The sequence below is a fragment of the Podarcis raffonei genome, chromosome 9, assembly GCF_027172205.1.
Source record: "Podarcis raffonei isolate rPodRaf1 chromosome 9, rPodRaf1.pri, whole genome shotgun sequence".
Classification (NCBI taxonomy): Eukaryota; Metazoa; Chordata; class Lepidosauria; order Squamata; family Lacertidae; genus Podarcis; species Podarcis raffonei.
In genome coordinates this window covers 45,564,988-45,587,121 of record NC_070610.1, presented here as the reverse complement: position 1 = coordinate 45,587,121, position 22,134 = coordinate 45,564,988, and the positions used below count along the sequence as shown (strand labels likewise).

The 22,134-nt window shown below is 42.7% G+C and overlaps 1 protein-coding gene and 1 pseudogene across 4 annotated transcripts in view; both read right to left on the bottom strand.

The window, feature by feature from the left end:
• MAML3 (mastermind like transcriptional coactivator 3) overlaps positions 1-22,134 on the bottom strand; it is a 267,717-nt gene that overhangs the window by 201,848 nt on the left and 43,735 nt on the right. The gene's annotated exons all lie outside the window — the stretch shown is intronic.
• Positions 14,956-16,840, bottom strand: LOC128421032 (enhancer of rudimentary homolog; annotated as a pseudogene).

Genomic DNA, 22,134 nt, shown 5'->3' with positions numbered 1-22,134 from the left:
TGGCAAGTGAAGATAAAGTAATGACTCAGGAAAATTGAGAGTTCTCTTCTTCTTTTATCTTTAAGTCAAGGCAAGACAACATTGTATTCTGCTCACCAAGGTCTTTTCCCAGAAAGAAAAGCTTCTTTTAAAAAGCCAGCCTGCAAATGAGCTGCCTTGTGGAAGCAGCCTGGCCAGGCGTCCATGACGCTTCTGGCCAAGCTGCAAAACGCTTCCAGTGCTCTGGCAAGCAAGATACCTGGCAGCACACAGACTGCTGCTCTGCAAAACCCCCATTCCCACATTTTTCAAGTAGGTAAGAAATAGCAGGAATTATTTTGAAGCAGCAAGAGACCCCCACTGTTTCTTCTCTGTATCTTGCACAAATGAGGTATGACCCTGAGTCTCTCCCAAGCCTCCTGTGCAAGGATGCAAGCAAGCAGACTGGTGATGACCACAAATGATGGCTGACTAGGAACATAAGCCAGCCTTCATGGATCCCGCAGCATGGTGATGTTGTGGATGATCACAGGCTGCATGCCTTGCACCCCGCTATGCCTGCATAAGTCATTGTCTTGGATATATGAGGGTGCCAAAATAGCATTTTTTTTTAAAAAAAGGTGAATTCCTATAACCAAATAATGCCTTTTGCCCTTCGACGTGACACCTAGCTCACAGGTTTTAAAAAACAAAGCGTCACAAAGTGTTGAATTGGATATTATCCTGGGACATTTTCTTGCATTATCTGAAACACTGTACAGTACATTCATGAGAAACATGAATGTAACCTTTTTATTGGTGGCACCATTTGGCAGGCGCAGAGGCAGTTGTTTCCCAAGTGGGATGAGATTGTGTTAAGCTATCAAGAAGAAAAGTAGAAGGTAACGTTGCCAGCTTTAAAAGAGAGAGAGAGAAGACATATATATTTCACTTTGGTTCTCTCCCATCCCTGAAGCTATGTATCTTTGGTTTTTTACTTCAACAACAACCGGGCAACACATCTAGCAGCAGGATGTTGTACTAAAAACAAGATAAGTCTCTGCTTTTTTCCCTGCCGTTCTTTACAGATGACAGCTCAGTACATGCCCCTGCAATGTTAGTAATATGACACTCCCATCTGCATGAGCTCAGCAAGCCAACCAGCCCCAGGCTACATCTTTTTCTGCAGCAGCACAATTTCACACCCTTGCTCAGAAGCTCCAAAGAAAGGGAGTTAAGTGGATCCTCCCATCATAAATAACCAGAGTTCTAAGCAACTGCTGCTCCTTCTCAGTACATACAGCTTGGATTTAAAAAAACAAGAAATCATGGTAAAAAAGCAGCCACGTGTTTTTCCCTACCTTTAAAATGGGGTTCTTTTTGGCACCAATCCACAAAGCAATCATCAGGCATATATTTGTAAACAAAGCACCGTAATGCAGCTTTGTCATTTTACAATTTGTCAGAAATAAAATAGCTTGCTATGCACTCCTATTTGGAAAAAGGAACAACTGATGAGTAACTATTTGGGAAAACTGAAGCAGAGATGTGTTTTGCTTAGTACTAAAAGAGCTGCAAAATAAAAAGTTACAAGGTTGATTCAAAACCTTCCTATTGAAAGGTGCCCCACCCATTAATCCACCAGCAGAGCTTTGAAAATCTATTATTTTAAATACAAATACTGCAAATGGCAAGCTGCATTTTAAAAGGGCAATTCCAGCCTTTGAGTGAGAGAAGAGGAACTGGGTATCATTGCTAACGACACTGGACTGGAGGTAGTGCAAAAGTATCACTTAGAAGAACATGTATTCTTAGCATATGGTGCGGGGGCGGAGAGGATTGGGATGTAATTATATGGACACTTACCTGGAAGCAAGCCCCCACTGAACACAGTGGGATTTACTTCAGAGTAAGCATGCATAGGCATGTGCTGTAAGAATCACTATTGCAATCTATTAAAAGCTGCTAGAAAGCATTTGGTGTAATAGCTGTTTCATGTCACACCAGTGGTAACAGAACAGAAGCTGAGAAAGCGTGACTGCTAGTGTCAAGCGGGCGGGAAACACAGAGAACCCAAATGCTTCAGTTTCTTTTTTAAAGCTTCAACAGCATGATCGTGCTTATCACCTTGGCAATAGAATCCCACAAGGTAGAAGAAGAATGGCAAAAGGCTCCAGGAGTGGCAGAGTGAATCCAGTCCTGCAGATAGGCCCATTAAGACACAACAGTTGGAAGTTATCAAATCAGATCAACACAATTGTGGAATGCCATTCAAGGCCTTATAAATCAGCATGAAGAGATTACAGCTGATGCCCTCCTAAACAAATAATATTGAGACTTCACCTGTTCCACATAGATTCTTACAGCTTTATGTTTTCTTGAGTTTGCTCATGCACAAAAAACGGAAAGGAATTAATAATAATAAAAAGCCAGCATAGCACCCAAGAACAGTGACTCAAGATCTGTTGTGTATTGTTTGGAGAACTGTTTAATGGAAAAGCTGAAGGCCAACGAAGTAGCTGCCTCTTAAGTGTCCAGGCTTTTGCTCTCCCTTAGTGGACTTTGCAGGTTTCAGACCGCTACGTGGCCTTCCTTTCTCACAGTTACATTGAACTGTTTGGCTCTGGACCTAGGACAGGAACAAGCACTGCCAGCTGGGCCATCTGTCTCGTATTGCTTAGCTGCACCTTCAGGACTCAAACAATATTTTCAGGCAGCTCATGATGACAAAGGCTGAGAACTCCTGTGAGTGAGTTCTGATAGCATCTACCATAATGCTCTCCTTCTCTATAAACAAAGTTATGTTAGCACATAACTTTAAAGCAGCACATGCTTATACACAGGTATATGTGTGTAATCTCTAGTGCACAAACAAAACAATCAGAATGGTGTGTTGGCTAGAACTGGAGGTTTCAATGTGGAAGGAACAGAGGTAAGGTACTTTTACAAACCACTATTCCCAACCTAAATTACTTTACAGAGGTGTTGTAAGGCTGTCCTAGACACTGCTCTGAGCTTTATGGAATACAGATATAATAAGAAAATAAATAACTGGAAGATAAATGCATACTCACATACTATATATCTGCATGCCTCCATGTCTTTTAATTAAGATAAGGGTAAGGCAAAACAGCCCTTCCAATGATTTCACAGCCCTCTTTGTTGAGCACAAAAAGGAAAAAGGCTAATATGTCTAGAAATGGGGTGGCAGAGGGGGAAGTACAGAACTATGGAACTACCTACATCAACTGATCAGCTGCAATAGCAGATGCAGTTCATTTTGTCCCTCAGTATGCATTCAAGCACGGAATGTGCGCACCATCGGCCACTCTACAGCTGGAGGGAGGCAGGAGCCATCTTGTCACCCCCCCCTAGAGTGGCACCTGGGGCGCCCACCCCCTCCGCCCCCCACTTTGTACGCCCCTGCCCAGGAGTTGCAGTTCATGGCCAAAGTTCAATATGTTCTAGAGTGTAGTGACTGACTACTTAAAACTCTAAGGCCCCCCCCCCCGAGCATTATGGAACAGGCAGGTGCACAAGCTGCAGACCTCAAATAAGCTGCCACTGTTAATGTTCCAGGCAAAAGCAGCCATTAAATAGCCTCCAATCTCAGGATGATTCAAATTATTTTCCTGCAGCCATATCTGATAGTCTATTTTTGCCTTATGCCATTTATCTAATGATAATGTGGGGAAAAGCAATTCTTATGTTAATGCATGATTCGGGGAGTCTGAATCCTCTTAACAAGATGCAGCAACCAAGCCAGACATGTCCCAAGGAATGTCTTTGCTTGGTCCTTTACACTTCACTTGAAATCAGGATACGGCACTGAGACTTGGCAAGATGTAGAAAGAATAAGCTTCCAGTGTGATTGCTGCATGGAAGAGCCCAGAAGCATTGTAGCTTGACGTTATTTATCCAACCTGACTTGCTATGAAAATGCAGCTGAATCAAGCAGTTGACATAAAGGACACTGTTATTTATAATAACCTGTGTAGAAGAAAGTTAGTAAGAAAATCAGGCACGACTTAAGGGGAGAATATAATGTCGTGTGAGCAAAAGCAGGCCCACTGAATGATAAAGCTTTAAAGGGTGACGTATGAAACCTGCCCCATGTAACAGATCCCTTCAGCAGCATGTAAGTGAATCATTAGAGATACCCATCTGAATGCACTAATCACTGGGGGTCAAGAAACAAAGACAGCTTAACCACAAATCTGAGATGATGAAGGAAAAGAAGTGAGAACCAGGAAGAAAATTTGAACCAAGAGCAAGAGGGCAATAAATGACCAAAATTAAAAGAAGATTGATGGCGTCACAAGAAACCGTAATGTGTTCTCGAGAATTATGGCGAACTATGTGCCAAATGGAACAATTTAAGGAACAGAGAGACATAACTGAAGTGCTACTGTCGTGCCTCGAAAGTCAAAATTTATGGGCAGCCCAAACATCAGGGAAAGATGCTCTGGCTATTATAAATCACTGCCTCTGGGCCAGCAAAGAATTGTGGATTTCAGTGAACTAAGACATGCTTAGGGTTACACCCTGAGCGAGAGCGAGCCAGTGCGATTCCACTGATGACGCTTTACTGACTTTTTATGGTATCTTTATACTTGAGCTTTAGTATTGACACACAAAATACGTTTTGCATCACTTAGTAAAGACACATGCTTCTGTGATCTCAAAGAAAATGGGAGCCACAAGCACTCCACAGAAGGGCTTAATAAACTTGTTGTATTCAAGGCAGGTTGAACAGAACAAACATAGTTTGTGGACATCTCAATATGTATGTAACAAAAGTCTGTAAACCAGGCTCAACCAGGTCTTGATAGTGCAAGGTTTTATTAGCAACTTGGTCACTGAAAAAAATATTTACACCTGTTTGAGAACTTTGTGCTTTCTAACCCAAAAAGGCTGAACACTTGAGAGCTGAATATTTCACATATTTTGCAGAGGCAAACCCAGTTTAGACACTAACAGCACAATCAGTAGTAAATCCCACTGGGTAATGAGGCCTACTCTCAGGTAAATAGTACTGAAAGGCTTAGCTGGCAGAAAGTCCCATTGAACAAAGTGTGGCTTACTCCTAAGTAGACATGCCCAGGATTGTCTACTATAATCAGGAAGATACGATCAGGGCTTGCTGATCATACCCATATGATAAACTTTTTCACAAAATCATGTTTGATGTATAAATATTTTGCATTTTTAAGTACACACTATGATTAAAGCATCCCAGGTGGACATCTAAAAATGTAGTTCAAAGAGAATGGGGCAGAGTGCAGACACTACCTGTAGAGCAGGAGAGATGATGTCATCCGTACTTGTTACTTGCAGGGTGAGGGGCTTTTAAGTTTATTGTGATTACCTGCTCAAATTCAAAAAGTGTGGAGACAGAGGAAGAAAAAGTCAAGCCGGAAACTCACCATAGGACAATGCATGTCTGGTTATCTTATCTATACAAATCGAGCAGAACAAGCAGAGATTCCAGCTTAAAAACAAGGCTTGGGGAAAATGAGAGTAGAGCTCTTTCAGTCTGGAACCATTTTTGCAGACACAATTATAACATTTAACAGCAAGTACAAAAAAAGACATAGAAATAAAATAATCTCTAGAGGGAAACAAGAAAGTGAGGAAAACAAACAAATAAACAAATCCCATATTTGCTTTTCCAAACCCTACCAGCAGTTTTCAGTAACTCAGCTTGGAAAAAACTGCATCTGAGAAGTATGACACTTCCACAAAGCAGTTTACTGAGGACTTGGTACTGTTCATGCATGGAAGTTTTGCAGTGTCCACGTCTGTCCTTTTCACAATGTAATCCCCTATTACTCTCTCATTTAATATGGAGTTACCGTTTTCACAGAAAGTCTGCTAAATAGAAAATAGCCCAGGCACACACATACACACAGACCCCACACAGAGGCTGCATACAAGCATAACTTTAAAGCACATTCAAATACATCCCCCCCCCCCCAAGAATTCTGGGCACTGTAGTTTTCTAAGGGTTGCTAGGAATTGTAACTCTGAGGGGGAAACTACAATGCCCAGAATTCCTTGACGGTAAGAATGTGCTTCAAATAGGTGCAGTGTGTACACAGCTCCACCCCACCACACACACTCATGCACAGGCAGATGCATACACACAATTACACACAACAGAGAAAGAAAAGAATATGACATCATTGTAACTACTACCTTTGCAGTTCAGATTTGACTATCTTTATGTGAAAGGTAAGTCCCAAATAAACACATTTAGGCCACCAGCTTTGCAGGGGGCGGGGGCGGTTGGAGGGGAAGTATGTATTTATGGGGATGATGACTGTGGGGGCATTAGGCCCCTGCAGAGCTTGTTTGAGGCCCAAGGTGGGAGTCTGATTAGTTATAAATTCGAACAAAAAGGCATCTGGTCCCTGGTGGGGCCCCCACAACCAGCTTAACCCTTCAAGGCCTGGGGCAAGTGTACCTGTCTGAACTCTCCACTCTGCACAGGCTGGGGGGGGGGGCTGTTTTAAGTGTGTTTCTTTTAGAAGTAATAAAATAAAATACTGGTACAGTGGTACCTTGGGTTACATACTCTTCAGGTTACACACTCCGCTAACCCAGAAATAGTGCTTCAGGTTAAGAACTTTGCTTCAGGATGAGAACAGAAATCGTGCTCTGGCGGCACAGCAGCAGCAGGAGGCCCCATTAGCTAAGGTAGTGCTTCATGTTAAGAACAGTTTCAGGTTAAGAACGGACCTCCAGAACGAATTAAGTACTTAACCCGAGGTACCACTGTACTCATATCTTGATAAAAGTCCAATGAGTGAAAGTACACAATGAATGCCATTGGCAGGAAAGAAAGAAAGAAAGAAAGAAAGAAAGAAAGAAAGAAAGAAAGAAAGAAATGACAGGAGTCCCTTCTGGTGAATCCCACTCGCCATCATGAGAAACTCCCGCACTTCAAAATTTACCCCGGCACCAATGAAAGAAGTAATGTGAGCATTGGCACCCCTGACGTCCTGTAGGAATCTAGTTCAACCGTGTCAGGCTATCACTTCAAAATAGTTTTCAGTATCATGTTTATCTTTTGAATTATGTAAGCATTCATTCTGCACTGTGCTTGTTTCTGGGCAATACCTTTCTCGACCTGCTCTGACTGTAATACTTCTATAGAGTATATAGGATTTGTTACTGAATATTATTGATACTGGATATAGTTTGATTGTACAGTTTAATTAAAAAACTGATTCCCTTTCTAGAATGTGATTTTCCCCCACCTCTTGTTCACAAAGGTAAGCTTTCAATAACTCACCTTTGAACTGAAGAATGAGGGCAGCCCACACAGGAGTCGCTCATACAATTAAAAGCAAAGATTGCTGATGGAAATGCATTGTATTCTAAGTAAGATGCTATTCAGCACAAGGCTCAAGGTCTTCCATTTACAGTAGTAAGTGTTTATTTAGAAGGTGCTATTTTATTTTATTTATTTATTTTATTTTATTATTCGCTTCACACTTCTGGAACTTAGTATCTGGCCAATTTCCCATCACTGTCATTCTCTAACCATTTGTTTATCCTTGATCCATCACATGGAGATTACAGAACTCAACAGCTTTAGGTCCCTCTTGTGTATTAAAATGTGCAGTCCACAAATGCTGTTTTTTAAATAAAATTATATAATTATATTTGTTATTTATTTGATTTATATATTGCCTTTCATCTAAAGATCCCAGGGCAGCTTGCAAGAGATAAATTACTTTTTAAAGGATCTTAAATCCAGCACAGAAACTGGAATCCCAATGTTATTCACCAATCAAATTTTTTATCAAACCAATTATTTCACTGGCCAGTCCTTTTCTGCTTAACAAAACATATTTGGTGATGGTCTGATAACAAAACATATTTGGTGATGGTCTGACTCAATAATGTGTTCTTTAGTTCTGGTGTTGTTGTTTTTTTAAAAAGTGGTATCAAGTGTTGTTGGATTATCATTTTTATTTATGTTTTAGCTTGCAGTTTTTAAGTTCTGAATTTGTACTATTGTTGATGTGTTTGTTTTGATTGTATAGGGATAAATCAGGAAGAAAAGAGGTAAGATGCAAGGAAGGGGAGCAAATGACAGATGTGATTAAATGAAGTTCTGCACATGACAGAACCCTCACTTCAGCTGAGGGTCAACAGGACTAAAGGTTTAAAATGTGTGTTTAGAATCGCAGAGTTAGAAGGGACCCCGAGGGTCATCTAGTCCAACCCCCTGCAATGAAGGAATCTTTTGCCCAATGTGGGGCTTGAACCCAGAACCCAGAGATTAAGAGACTCGTGCTCTATTGACGAGCTATCCCAAAAGGATAAGAAAGGGAGGAAGGAGGATCTATCATCATAAAATGTATTCTGCAGTCCCATTCTATCCACAAGGAGCAGCAAGAGAGAATGGTTTGATTCACTGAAGGCTAAACTTTGGCTAAACTTTTCCAGTCCAATTTAACACTTACTCAAAACACCCATTTTTTAAAATGCTAACAAATAAATGGATGCCATGATATATACTTGTAGCAGATGCAAAGTTATGCATAACTATTTTTTTTTTGCATTCTGCACTGCAGACGGGAGTCAAAAACTGTAACGACTTCTATAGCAAAGTTACACCAACATAAAACCGGGAACAGCACACAGGTCTTGAATATGTACATCCACAGATAGATTTATAGTTAAGCATTTATAAGTACCTTGCCAGTTGACAATTATATACAAACATGCCTTCATATGCATACATTTATAAAGAAGATTTATCTGTTTATATAGCCACCGAACTGGGGATGCAATCAGAGAACTGTAAATAGTCTTTGCCAAGCCGGAGATGATCAACACACACAGGAACTGTTAACTTCTCTGAATGTGATGATTGTGAACTTTAAGCCCCCTGGCATCCGAGATGCCTTTTGTCTGAATTACTAGCACAGCTCTGTCTTACCTAGCCATGCTGCAGTCTCAACCATACTTCAGGAGTTTTGTTTGGGTTAATAACATCTGGAGCATTGCTCTATCAGAACGCCTCACATACCATCGGTGACTAATCAAAGGCTACCATCAGACCCATATAAATCTCAGAGAACAAGGTTCCTACTTCAACAAATTCTTCAACAAACCCTTTTGCATACAGTCGTACCTCCACTTACGTATCCCTCTGCGTATGTAAACTTCAGGATACGTAAGCGGCAAACCCGGAAGTATATTTCCAGGATTTTGCCACACGCACATGCACAGAAGCGGTCTCTCCGGTTGCGAAAACGTCAGGATCCGTCCAGACCTCCAGAACGGATCCTGTCCGCAACCGCACCACTGTATTTTGTGTTACAATAGATTGAAAAACTACAAAACTAAGGCAAAGGGTTTAACAAAGGGGCTTGGTGCAAGCAAACCTTGGAGCATTTGTGCCTGCGTAAGAGGTCCAGTTCTCTTATGTTTTCTTATTGCAAGAGAGCCTGTGCAGGAGAGATCCAATTGAACGCTGAAATTTTAATAAAGCAAAGGAAAGCAACACCCCCTCTTGTTAAACAGCACCAAGTGACACAACCTGGCTCCCCTTGCATAATTTAGAGCACAATATTTAGCTCTGGAAAATTCAATCACTGGAATGACTGGTGACACTTAGAGGAGCTAAAAAATAGCCAGGGGACCTTGGAAAAAAGATCAGAAATGTTTGCAAAATGCAAACAGAAACACCACCTCTGTTTTCTCTCCCTGGTTTGAGCCAAGGAAAGGGAGAAGAAAACACAGATATGAGGATCTTGGGCTAGGCTGGGAATGCGAGGTAGACCTTGAGAAGCTGGAAGGGAGCCATGACTCCTGCAGCAAAATACTGCTGTGAAAGTGATAGGGAAGTGTGGGTTCCCCCCACAACAGGAGTGCTATCTTGAGTCTGCACAATGGCTCAGTTGTCAAAACGGTGCAGATGTTGCAGAGAAACACTGTGTATCAAGGCTTTTTCAAAGACTTTCCAAGGTAGCTTCCAGTTAAAAACCATCGCAGTATGGCACTGCAAAAGCATTATGGACAAGAGGCATATGTCTCTCCCCCTCCAACACCCCCTGTACTGTTTTGTCTGAGGGCAAAAAGCACACAAGCAAGGCCCCTCTGCAGTCATAAGCACAGGACTTGGCTTACACTGGATGGATACCTGCACAATTGAGAGCGAGAGACTCGTGTGCCTCTTCCACAACACTGTCTGTCTATCTATGTAAGATTTATTACATGTCCTTCACTACAAGGTTCCAGGGCAGGTTATACCAATATAATAAGATGCACGCAGGTCCCATTTTCAAAATGCTGCTTCTGCGAAAACTCACTTATCTTAACATAGTACCCAAACCTCAATATACACACTGCAGATTCTGAACAACTTGCGTTTGCCCACTTCCTTACGTCTTTATGCTTTGCTGGTTGGTGGTGGCCATTTGGGGGCAGAAACCATGCAGGGAGAGAGATCAGACAAATCAGGTTGTTGTTTTTTGCAGGTTGGCTGCAGCCATTTCAGGAAGAAACTATGGAGGAAGTGGGAGGAGATTGGACAAATCACATTCTCATAGGAAATAATGGAAATTGTCAGCTTCTTATGCGACCACTTGCCTAATGAACGAATTCCAGGGAATGCATCGTGTTCAAAAAGTGGACCTGCGTGTGCAGTTATAAAAACAAGTAAAATTGTTCCAAACTAAACAGAACAGAGTGAAACAAAAGAAGTTGGGTCCCACAAAATACCTTAGCTGTTAAGTCACGGTAAAGAGTTGCATCTTCAGCGTACAGTGGAAGCTATACAACCAAGATACACCTATGTTGGAAGGAAGTTCCACAACTTAGGGGCCACCACAGAGAAAGCCCTTTTCTGGGCCACCATACCCTGCACAGCCAAGAATAATGGAATTACCAAGAGGCTCACTCTGCCAACCTGAGAGGGTTGGAGTGTCACCTGAACTAAGCACACAAACAAGTTAGTTGGTGGAGTCGCTTATGCAAGTCACCCTTCACACCTGACATAATGGGAACAACAGAGGGCTGTTGTTTGGAGGACAAAGACTGTAAATCTATACAGCAGCATGTACAAAGTGCTAAATAACAATGCTACAGGTTTATGTGGCACAACAGTAATCAAGTCATTAAAGACAATTGTATGTTGGCCTGTCATCCAGAGTAAAAAGCTTTTGGCATGTAGTTCTTGAATTCTCCCCCCGCCCCCTTTGTGTCCTCTCATTGGAGAAATGTCACTCTCAGATCTCGGTTACAAGAATGCATCTGTTTCCTTTAAAAGAAGGAAATGGAAAGAAACAAGAAAAAACAAAAACAGAATAGATCTCAATTCCTCAAATAGCTAGAAAGCCCACAATTGCACCTGCAATTTTCCATAAAAAAAAATTAACTGTAAAAATCGCACTGTTTTCGCCCCTTAAAAACCTCGGCTATAGTATTTAAAAACAACTACAGCAAAGCAGCTCTCATATGCCAATCCCTTGTATTCAGAATGTCTTTACTAAGTGATTATGTGCAGCAAAGCCATCCATATTTCTGCTAGAACAAAAAAATATATAAAAAAATCTGCATGACCTGCCAGTTAGGCCAATTGGTGACAAGGTGTCTGGTTTTTAAATCCAAAGCTATTTTGACATTGTCAGAGCTTCCAAGACAACAGAGGAAGTCCCACAGTTCAGTGAGTTAACCTGATCAAAGGCACCCACCCCACCAAGCACTGCTAAAGTCAGCGCAACCTCTTTTCCTTTCAGTAGGGCCCATGTCAGTACTCTGCACAGCCCAAATTGGAAGGTATGGGTGTTGCACAACTATGATACTTCATGGAGTGTGCCCTCCAGGCGCTATTTCAAGCACAAGCCAAATTAGATGTTTTAGTTAGCACAGAAGTCATGATTGTGCAGAAAGATTACCCTGCTTTGGCATGCCCTGCTTGGCCGGCAAAGTATTTTTCACCAAGAGCAAGCTAACACGTGGGCAACTTAATGCTAATCAGGGCTTAAGCTATTGCAATACAAACCTACAAGCCTCTGCTCTGAAACATACTAGAGAAGCATGTTATGGAAGGCAATGGAGACAGCTCTACATACGTACATCTGTGTGTGTGTGTGTGTGTGTGTGTGTGGTGCGTGCGTTCACCCACTTGCCTTCTTGAGACCCTTAAACTCATTTCTACAGCTTGCTCCCACTTAATCCCATCTTCACCCAACAAAGTCTCTAATACAGTGCTCTTATGCCACCATAGGACCATTTCTCCAATGAAGCAGCACCAACGGCAGCTTCCTTTAAATAGGTAAGGAAGAGATGAAATGAGGCAACTACCATCCAGCACTGTAATAATAGAATTAAGTGCATTCTTTTCCCCAGGAAGTCTGCACTCAGGCCTACACTCTGTTACCAATGCAGGGCCAAACTGAAGACCTAGCTCTTAGGGACAGTGCTGACAGCACTTGCTACCTAAAATATCTAGGCTAGTCCAAGGGAAAATTACACATTTAAAGTGGTACAACATCTTTAGTTCACATTTTTATATGCTAACTTTTCAATGCATGGCAGACTCTACCCTGGGATTAGAGTAACCTAACCAAGTTGGCAGATCCCACTCTAAGCCCTGTTCATGTAACAATAAACATGTCAGAACCAGCTAAGAACTTGAGCTAAGGCAATGTAAGCCATTTTCCATATTTCCTAATGTCTGGATCATTCTTGGTTCATTTTCAGCATCTTCTCAAGAGGGAGGAATATATAGAATAATGGGAAGCGAGACACAGGACAAGACGACGGAAATACCACCTAAAGATTTCCAGGGAGATGTATACTAAAGCTTAGGAGCTGCTCCAAAATCTTATCCTGAGACAGATGGCTTAGAGTGTCATAGACAAGTACCAGAAGAGGGAGGAGTTTCTAATTCAATTAATGAAAATAAGAAGAAAAGGATCCAATGATATCTTAACTTAGGACTGAAAGAGGATTTCCCATAAGAGGCACATTCGTGAATGCAAGAGAGCCCCCAAGGCCCCATAATGAGGAGCTAGTGAAGCAAAGCACCACAGTAGTAACCTCAGATTGGAGGAAAGGGTTTCATTCTTCTATGGTCATGTAAACAGCATGCTATTAAGCAAGGCAGTGACTACCAGCAAAACGTAGCAGGACATCTCTACAAAGCCTGAGAGAGAATCAACAGTTGTGGAGAAGCAAATGAGAAGCTTTGTTACAATTAAGGTCCTTGCTGCTCACAGTCGTGATGGTTTAGATGCCAGCGCCAGCCCTGCCATTAGGCAGAGTGAGGCAGCTGCCTCAGACAGGAAATGCTGGCAGTAGGGAGTAGGGGTGAGGTGTTCAGAGGACAGAACTGTGTGTGCCACATGGCCTGCCCTAAGCCATTTAAATAAGCCTGCTGTCATTCAGTGTGATGGAGGACGCTGCCCTATTGCCAGCATTGAAGTAAAATTCAGTTGCTATTTTGCTTGGCTCCCTTATAAAGCAATTGGGAGGGGGAGTCAACTTGTATTTAATAAAACGTCTGATAAAAACCAACCCCTTTTCAATAATGCAGTTCCAACTGTGTAAGTGACACCAAAAGTCAGAATGTGGGTGAACAGGGACAGGCAGGGAACCAGTGCAAAATGGAGTAACTTGTTAATAAGCACAACAGAGTCATAGTTCCACCTTCGAAAGTGTTGTGTTGATGGAACCTTGCCCATCATCTGATGATTAGGATATACTGATATGCAGCCTTATGTCAAACTACTGGTCCAGCTAAGCCCAAGTACTATGTACACCAGGGATTCCCAGTCTGCTGCCCTCCAGTTACTGCTAGACTGTAATTCCCATTACCTGATCATAGGCCAGTAGTAGTTCAACAACTTCTGGAAGGCACCACATAGGCTGCCCTTCGACTACAACTTTGCTGACAGGAGTGGTAATCCAAAAGGGCACCAAGTTGGAGAAGGACTACTTTGGTATATCAGCATCTCTCCAGGGTTCCAGGAAAGGGGCCCTTCTATGCCCATGATCCAGAATCCTTTAATTGCAGGGGCCAGAAGCAGAACCTGGCATTTATTTGAATGCAATCTTTGACAAACCTTCTCTATTGTTCAAAGCTGTGGATATTATGCATCCATAATTTTATTATGATGTTTAACAGCACACACGTATATCACTACATTTTTGTCGCCAAATGAGGACTTCTGAATATGATTTTTTATTTGTCTCAGTCTTTCCTTGTATGCAGTGCAGGAAGCAATATATGCATATTTTCAAAACGTTACTTAACTGTAGAACAGAAAGCAAAGCACTTAAGCTTCACATTTAAAAAGAAAACCCTGATGTTTAAAAGTGGACTGTCATCAGGGCACTTAACGCTGACCTTCCTGTGTCCACACCTACTGCACTCACTGTTTTCAAGAGATCACTTATCCAAGCTACTGTTCACTGTAGCAATCTGGACTTTTGGGAAAGTATTCAAGCATCAACCTAATGCAATCCTCCTGAGGGGTGTGTGTGTGGGTGTGTGTGTGTGTGTAATAAAACTTCGTATCTACAAATAAACTACTCATTTTCACTTTTTTTTATCTATAGAGTATTTATTTTATTCTTCATTGCCTCCAAGAAATAACACTGGGGGGAAACCCAGAGAGGGGTACATACAGCGACTGTGGTAAAGCAGAAGTGAATACCGTGAATGAGGAACAAAAGTAGAACTGTCTAAGGTCCCCAGACGTTGTTGGACTACAACTCCCATCATCCCTGAGCCAGAGCTCAGCCCTGCTACCTAGGGGTGATGGGAGTTGTAGTCCAACAACATCTGGGGACCCACAGGTTGAGAAAGGCTGGTCTAAGCAAAGACAATTAAACTAAAATACCAGCAGAAGGCATATTCCTTACTTCTTTGAGTTTTAAACTGAGAAAGCCCCTTGGAATTCTAACAGATTTTGTCTCAAATACAGACTAACAAGAATCAACAGGAAGACTACAATACAACAACTTTCACTACAGAACGCTGTACACACCTTCCCTCAAAACCCCCTTAAACCATGGTGTCTTATTTGCTTGCTTGCTTGCTTGCTGAGCTTGCCTATGGAGAGGGACATAAGATATTTTCCTTTATCCAGTCTTTATTGTATGTCTGGTATGTCTGAGTATCAGCACAATAAACAAGGCAGCTGAGGTGAGCCAAGTCATCAATGAAATCAAATTACTGGCTAATATATGTAATAATTGAAGGCTTGTTAGGATTCATTCTCTTCAGGTGCTCTTCATATATTTTACAGGCACCTTCCATGCATTCATTCACAGACTCATAATCAGCCTAAGTCCTGCCTTCTGGTCGTTTGGTAGTTGAACAAGCAAAATTGTGTGAGACATGGCGACTCGTTCCGTTTGGCTCAGGAGCGAAGCACAAAATTCAACGACTTCTCTACCACAATTCACTGCGACCATCAGAAAGCACTACTATAAACGACTCATTTTAAAGCAATGCTAGTTGAAACTGAAGTATGTTGATTCTCTGACCTCACTGAACAAGTTTGTTATGAGGTTTAAAGCACCACAGAAGAACCTGTAATCACACAGCATTCTTGTCCTCACTCAGGGTTTCTCCTGCTACAAGCACCTAGGGTAGAACAACCTGAAGTCAAACAAGAGGATGATGGGCAAAACCAAACACCTGATGAAGTACTTTCATCAGGCCCTCTGACTGGACCACTTGAGCATCCTTATGTATATCAACTTGACAATCACTTCCTAATTCTTCTGATTAAGAGGGCTTTTTAAAAAAATCATCACTCATATAGCATTTTTAATGTGCTACGGGCCTTAGCATCCTTGTTTCATTCATCCCACAACCACAGTGGGAGAAGAATGATGCTCAGTAAGCAAGGGAACCAGCTATAGAGGGCAGAATGGGCTTCAGCCCTCTCAATATTTCGAGGCAGAGTGTTGAGACCCCACCCAATATTGAGGGAACTCCCATCCCCCGCTGCCCCCGGGCAAACACCAGCACACCAGGCAGAAGGGCTGGGAAAGCAATTTTCACCCTCCACACCCCATGCCACAATCGCCAGTGTGTCTCGAAAGCTGCCCACACATCCTGGCAGGTGTGGCCCAATAAGGGGTGGGGCGCCACATGTGTGAGGCTATGTACACAGGACAGCCCCCCGGTGTTGTGCCCAACTCTGTGTGCCTGCCAGCAAGTCAATGTCAGAGGTGCAATTTGGATTCAGCTTTCCCAGATCACAGATGTGTGTCCATCTGTCCACTTGTGGTTTCAAGGAAGCAACAACAACAACAATCTGTAGGGCAATGTATCTTCCCCACAATGCCTTCCACCCTATAAATACAGTTTGCTCTTCAGGACTAAACATAGATGGTGGCGACATCAGCAAAACGAGATGGCACCATAACCTGTTGCTCTTTTAACGTTTGGAAATAAGGCACATTGTTAATGTCTAAACACAACACAGCACTTGAATTTCTGCTGCCCCAGATAATTTGCAATGTGTAAGACACTTTCCAGCTTCCTCACTTATTTCAGTGGAGAAGTTGCACAGCTCTAGGAACGCAAAGCTGCAACACAGAAGCTCCACAGAAGTGGAGCTCTGTTTCACTGCAAATGCGTTGATAATTGTAGTTTAACTCAAATATATGCCCAGTAAGACTCTAGATGTACAATGTATCTATGAATTACCTATTTCATTCCCTTCAGTTAACGCAATTGTTTCTCCTTCATTGTTTTTTGTTGTCCTACCTTTGCCATGTAATTGGAAAGGAATAATAGTATTACAGGTCACCCCGTCTGTCGAGTGGGAACAAGATTCCAGGGTCTTTGCACTCCACCAGGGTTTCTGCTCCTTTGGAATGAGGCATGGCAGCGACTGCAGTGATTTGTTTACACATATTTACACCTGAGTTTGGGTGGAGGGAGTGTAGACCACAGGGGCATAGTAGGGGGGGGCTGTGGCCCTGAGCGTGAACCAGACACCCCAGCACAGCATGGCCCAGTGCTTCCCTCTGCCCACTGAGGGCCGTGCCAGCTGGTGGGGTCCCCCCTGTGTAGGCAGGCAGGGGGCTCAGCTTAGGCCCACATGGCTCTGGTGGGGTCGTTCTAGCGTCAGTGGCTAGGCTGGCACCCCCCTGCCGCCGCCGCCTAGCGCATGCCTGCCCCAGGCACTGGCACCCGATGCTATGCAACTGGTAGAACATTATATCCCAATAGTGTCTTTTGTTGCTCTCCTCATAGCTTCAGCCCGCTTGAGTCCAGTCTCTCAGTGCTGCCTCTCCCAACCAGCCCCACATGATGTCCTGCCCCTCCCTTCTTCTCAAAATCCCTTGCTCCAAAAGCAACTCAAGCCTGGTGTAAAAGGGCATCTTTTTTCCTGTGGTGACATCATGCCCCTCTGTAACCCTGGCAACTTTCCCCTCCCAACTCTGCTGTTGTCTTTTGCTAACTAACACACAGCAAGGGGAGAAACTCCACCCTGCTCCTTGTCTGACATTGAATCTGCCACTTTTTCTCAGGGTAATGACTGCCATCCCCCGTCTTTGTTCTTTCACGGCACCTGTCAGCTGATCTCCTGAACAGGAGAACAGGCTCAGCCTGTATTCTTACACTGTGCATGCCATGTTCCCTTAATACTCCAAATATTAATTACATCCTACCATTTGCTAAATCAAGAATTTTGGGGCATCTGGGCCCTCTCTTACACATTCATAACAATTTCATCTTCCTGGGGGTTCATATCAAAGAAACTCCAGTAGCAGACACTAGGGTCACTATAAAAAGTCTTTATTTTCATACGCAACCTTTTCAGGATTCCTTGACTCTATCCACCTGATAGTGACAGAGTACACATGACTCTGTATTTTATTTATTTAGGCAGAAATTGCATTTTCATTTCCCTTCCTTTCAATCTTTTAATTAAATCTTTCAGGAAACAAAAACAAAAAGTTGTGGGTGTCTGCATTTCCACCCTCAAACGAGCATCTTAGGTTCCAGGACACGGAGTGCATTGCACATTCTGATCAGGCCATTTCCATTGTACTTAGGAGTGGGGAGTTTAAAATTCATGAATGTTGCAAGGGCACGGACAGCATGTCCACATTGTACAGCCTTTAACATGTGCAGAACTCTGTGATCATAGCAGCATGTGAGGTGGCAGTTTAATGATCTGCAGCTATAGCATTTATTCAAAGCTTTATGGGGGAGGCATAATTATGTAATAAAAATCCTGTTGCCCTAGTATTCTCCCCCTTCCAAATGAATAATATATTCTGCTGCAGTGGGACTTTTTAGGACTGTCAGTGGCTAACCCCCTTAGCATTATGCTTGCTGTCAACTTCCTTCAGCAGGAGAAAGCCACAGATCACATCTCCTGTGCAAGCAGCTGTTTAACCTGTGTGTGTGTGTGTGTGTGTGTGTGTGTGTTCACCTTTAATATTGATTTTATTTTTGATATACAAGTTTTCTGATATACCAGATTTCCACAAAAGAGGCCCCACACAGGCCCACACACGTGTGATTCCAGTCCAAGTAGCCTGTGGTCAGTAGCATTTATGCACGGAGACTGTTTTGAAGATACTGCAGCAGGTAGATAAAGGAGCAAGCCCCCTACCATCAAAATAAATAAATACTTAATTATAATCATAGTACACATCATGCACAACCTCAATTAAAGGACACGTGTACTTAGCTTTAACGCCATAGATCCAGCTAGTACAAGACTGAAGGAGGGAGTTAAATGGGTCTGCCCAGGGCAGTTCAATGTTTAGCACAGCAATTATGTTAACTTGGGAAAATTTTGTGAAATCGGGATCTTTATGGGAAGGATGTGCAGGGGAAAATAAAATGCTGGGAGAAGGTAATGCAACAGACAGCGGACAAAAATGGGGAAAACATTTCATGTTAAGAAATAGAAAATTAGAAAACTGAAGCTTGTGAATGTCCCCCCCCCCCTCCACCCTGCCCCACTCTGGCCGCATGCTTTAAGGTTGCATGGAGCCAAAGGAATGTATCTCTAGGAAGACAAGGAGGAAAACTGGATAGAACAAGTTTTGGGCAGTGTTGCAGCTTGTGGAGGGTGGGGAGCAGCAGTTTCAGTTACAAATTCAAGCAGCAGCAGCAGCAGCAAACCCATTGCTTTTACTCTGTGTGGCAAAAGGGCTCACTGTGGAGGAGTTAACTAGAAGCTGAGGGCTACTGAGGAAACCACAACAGCAAGCAATATTTTTAGTTTCTCAGCAGATGTACTGAAGGATTGTACATTCATTTTTACGTGGAACAGGATAACTTGCCAAACTTTTGGCATGCCAAAAGAAGCTGACATGGAAGGCAGATCAAGCTAAAACCTGAAGTGCACATTAATTGCAGTAACTGCTGAAACTGCAGCTGGTGGAATTTCTACATTCCTTGTAGGCTCTTAAGCAATTGTATGACTATAAGCCTCCTGGAATTAACTCACGTGGTGCATTAAAATAAATCTCCAATGGATTTTTGGAAAGGACGGAAAACACTACCTCCTATGATCTCATCTGTCTACAAACCCAACACTCCATCTCGAGCACAACAGCACTGAGATTGAGGCTACAGCATCTGTAGAATGACAGTGACCCATTCCCAATGTCATGTTCTAATCCATTTGGAACATCTTGCAGGCTCAACAGATCTCATCCTGTGTTTCTAGTTCCATGAAACCAAGTTTGCTGTGATGTCAGAACTGGGCTAACTATAGTTAGCACTAACCTCTAAATCATAATTTAAAGCAGGTCTACAAAGCATGCTTTGAAAGCTAGTGCTAACCATTACCTGATTCCTGATGGCACAGCATGTAGAACTGGATGGGGGGGGGGGACTGTATATAAGAGGGAAGGTATTAGCCAACTGTTTGCTTCCAACAGAGCATGGGTAGCCAAACTAAGGCCCGGGGGCCGGATCCGGCCCAATCACCTTCTAAATCTGGCCCGTGGACAGTCCGTGAATCAGCATGTTTTTACATGAGTAGAATGTGTCCTTTTATTTAAAATGCATCTCTGGATTATTTGTGGGGCATAGGAATTCATTCATTCCCCCCCCCCAAATATAGTCCAGCCCCCCACAAGGTCTGAGGGACAGTGGACCAGCCCCCTGCTGAAAAAGTTTGCTGACCTCTGCAACAGAGCCTCTGAACTGAGTCTACAGCCAGGGCAGGGCTGATAATCTCCTCTACGTCCAGAAGAGGTAGGGCCTGAACATAAACTTGACAAAAACAGAGAAAACAAAAGCGAAAGCCAAGTTTTGCAAAGGGTAATATTTATGTAAAACAACATAGTTTGTTCTCATGTCTTCTGTGAATCAAGTTACCCCATTATACTGTTAGTTAAGACAGGAATTTAACATCTAGAGTTATTTCCATTATAGTTCTCCGAGCTGCTAAGAACTGGACTGGACAATTTATCCAAACATATAATTTGGACACCAGTATACACTAAGCGAAAGAGGGAGAGAGATAGAGAAGCAGTTGCCTTCTTTTCCTTATACTATTTGACAGTGTGTGTCAAGCTATTGTTACACCACTTCAGCTGTCCTGTGTATATTCCTTACTAATGGGTTTAACAGCTAAGGAACCAGTCCTTCTGCTAATATAAATACAGGGCTATGTCTTAAAGTCTATCACTTTTATGTCGATTAGTATCTAACTTTTTATAAATGACTTAGCAACTATCTATTATGAGCAGTCGCTAAACATGCTTTTCGGCATGTAAGGTGCTTTAAGACATATACTAAAGCATCCTCATCACTCAAGTCTACTTGACTCAAGGTGGGTGTGCAAACATGCCATCTATGCCAACCTTCCCAAACCTGGTGCTCTCCAGGAAGTTTTGGACTACAACATCCATCAATCTCAGCCAGCACAACTCTAGTCCAAAACATCTGTACAATGCCAGGTTGAGAAAAGCTGATCAATGGACTCACTAGTTTCCAGGGCAGTAAGAGGCAACATGGTTACACGGTGACTATATTGATGCTTGACAGGAAGTTTCCAGAGTAGGTTCTGCTTTCAATAACACTGGCTTATCTCTAAAATAATATCCAGCAGTGCCAGGGGGTAAATTTAAAATTAGTGATGAAAAGGTCTTAGTACCACTGCTTCCTTCAGGTGACTTCATGCACCATTTTCGCAATGCACATCAAAATATGAAATGTCATAAGAAAAGCAACATCACTTTGAAATACAGTGAAGAGTGAAGAGGCATATAAATGCTTCAAATGCCCCCCTGGGGGGACATTTAGTTCTGTCCAGTCCCAACATACATATGATGTTGAATTTTCAGTTAATTTTCCTTGTTTCATCCCAAGTCAAAGGCTGAAATATCTGACAAAGCTTATCCCCAGCCCCCCCAAAAATCTGCTTCAGCTTTCTGTTATCTTAACCTATCAACTTATCTTAACCTATCAACTTAACTATTCCATCAAATCCAAAACACATTACATTGAAGTAACTCTAATTGACTTTAGTGAAATACCCACTTTGGAAATGTCTTTAAGTCTGCAGCCTATAAAGGTAAAGGTAAAGGTAAAGGGACCCCTGGCCGTTAGGTCCAGTCACGGACGACTCTGGAGTTCTGGTGCTCATCTTGCTTTACTGGCCGAGGGTCAGCTTCCGGGTCATGTGGCCAGCATGACTAAGCCACTTCTGGTGAAACCAGAGCAGCTCATGGAAACACCGTTTATCTTCCCGCCGGAGAGGTACCTATTTACCTACTTGCACTTTGATGTGCTTTCGAACTGCTAGGTTGGCAGGAGCAGGGACCAAGTAATAGGAGCTCACCTCATCATGGGGATTCGAACCACTGACTTTCTGATCAGCAAGCCCTAGGTTCTGTGGTTTAACCCACAGCGCCACCCCCGTCCCTGCAGCCTAGACCCATTCCTAATTTCAGTGCTATAATAATAATAATAATAATAATAATAATAATAATAATAATAATTTATTATTTGTACCCCACCCATCTGTCTGGGTTTCCCCAGCCACTCTGGGCGGCTTCCAACAAAGATGAAAGATACACTAAAATATCACATATTAAAAACTTCCCTGAACAGGGCTTCCTTCAGATGTCTTCTGAATGTCAGGTAGATGTTTATCGTTTTGACATCTGATGGGAGGGCGTTCCACAGGGCGGGTGCCACTACCGAGA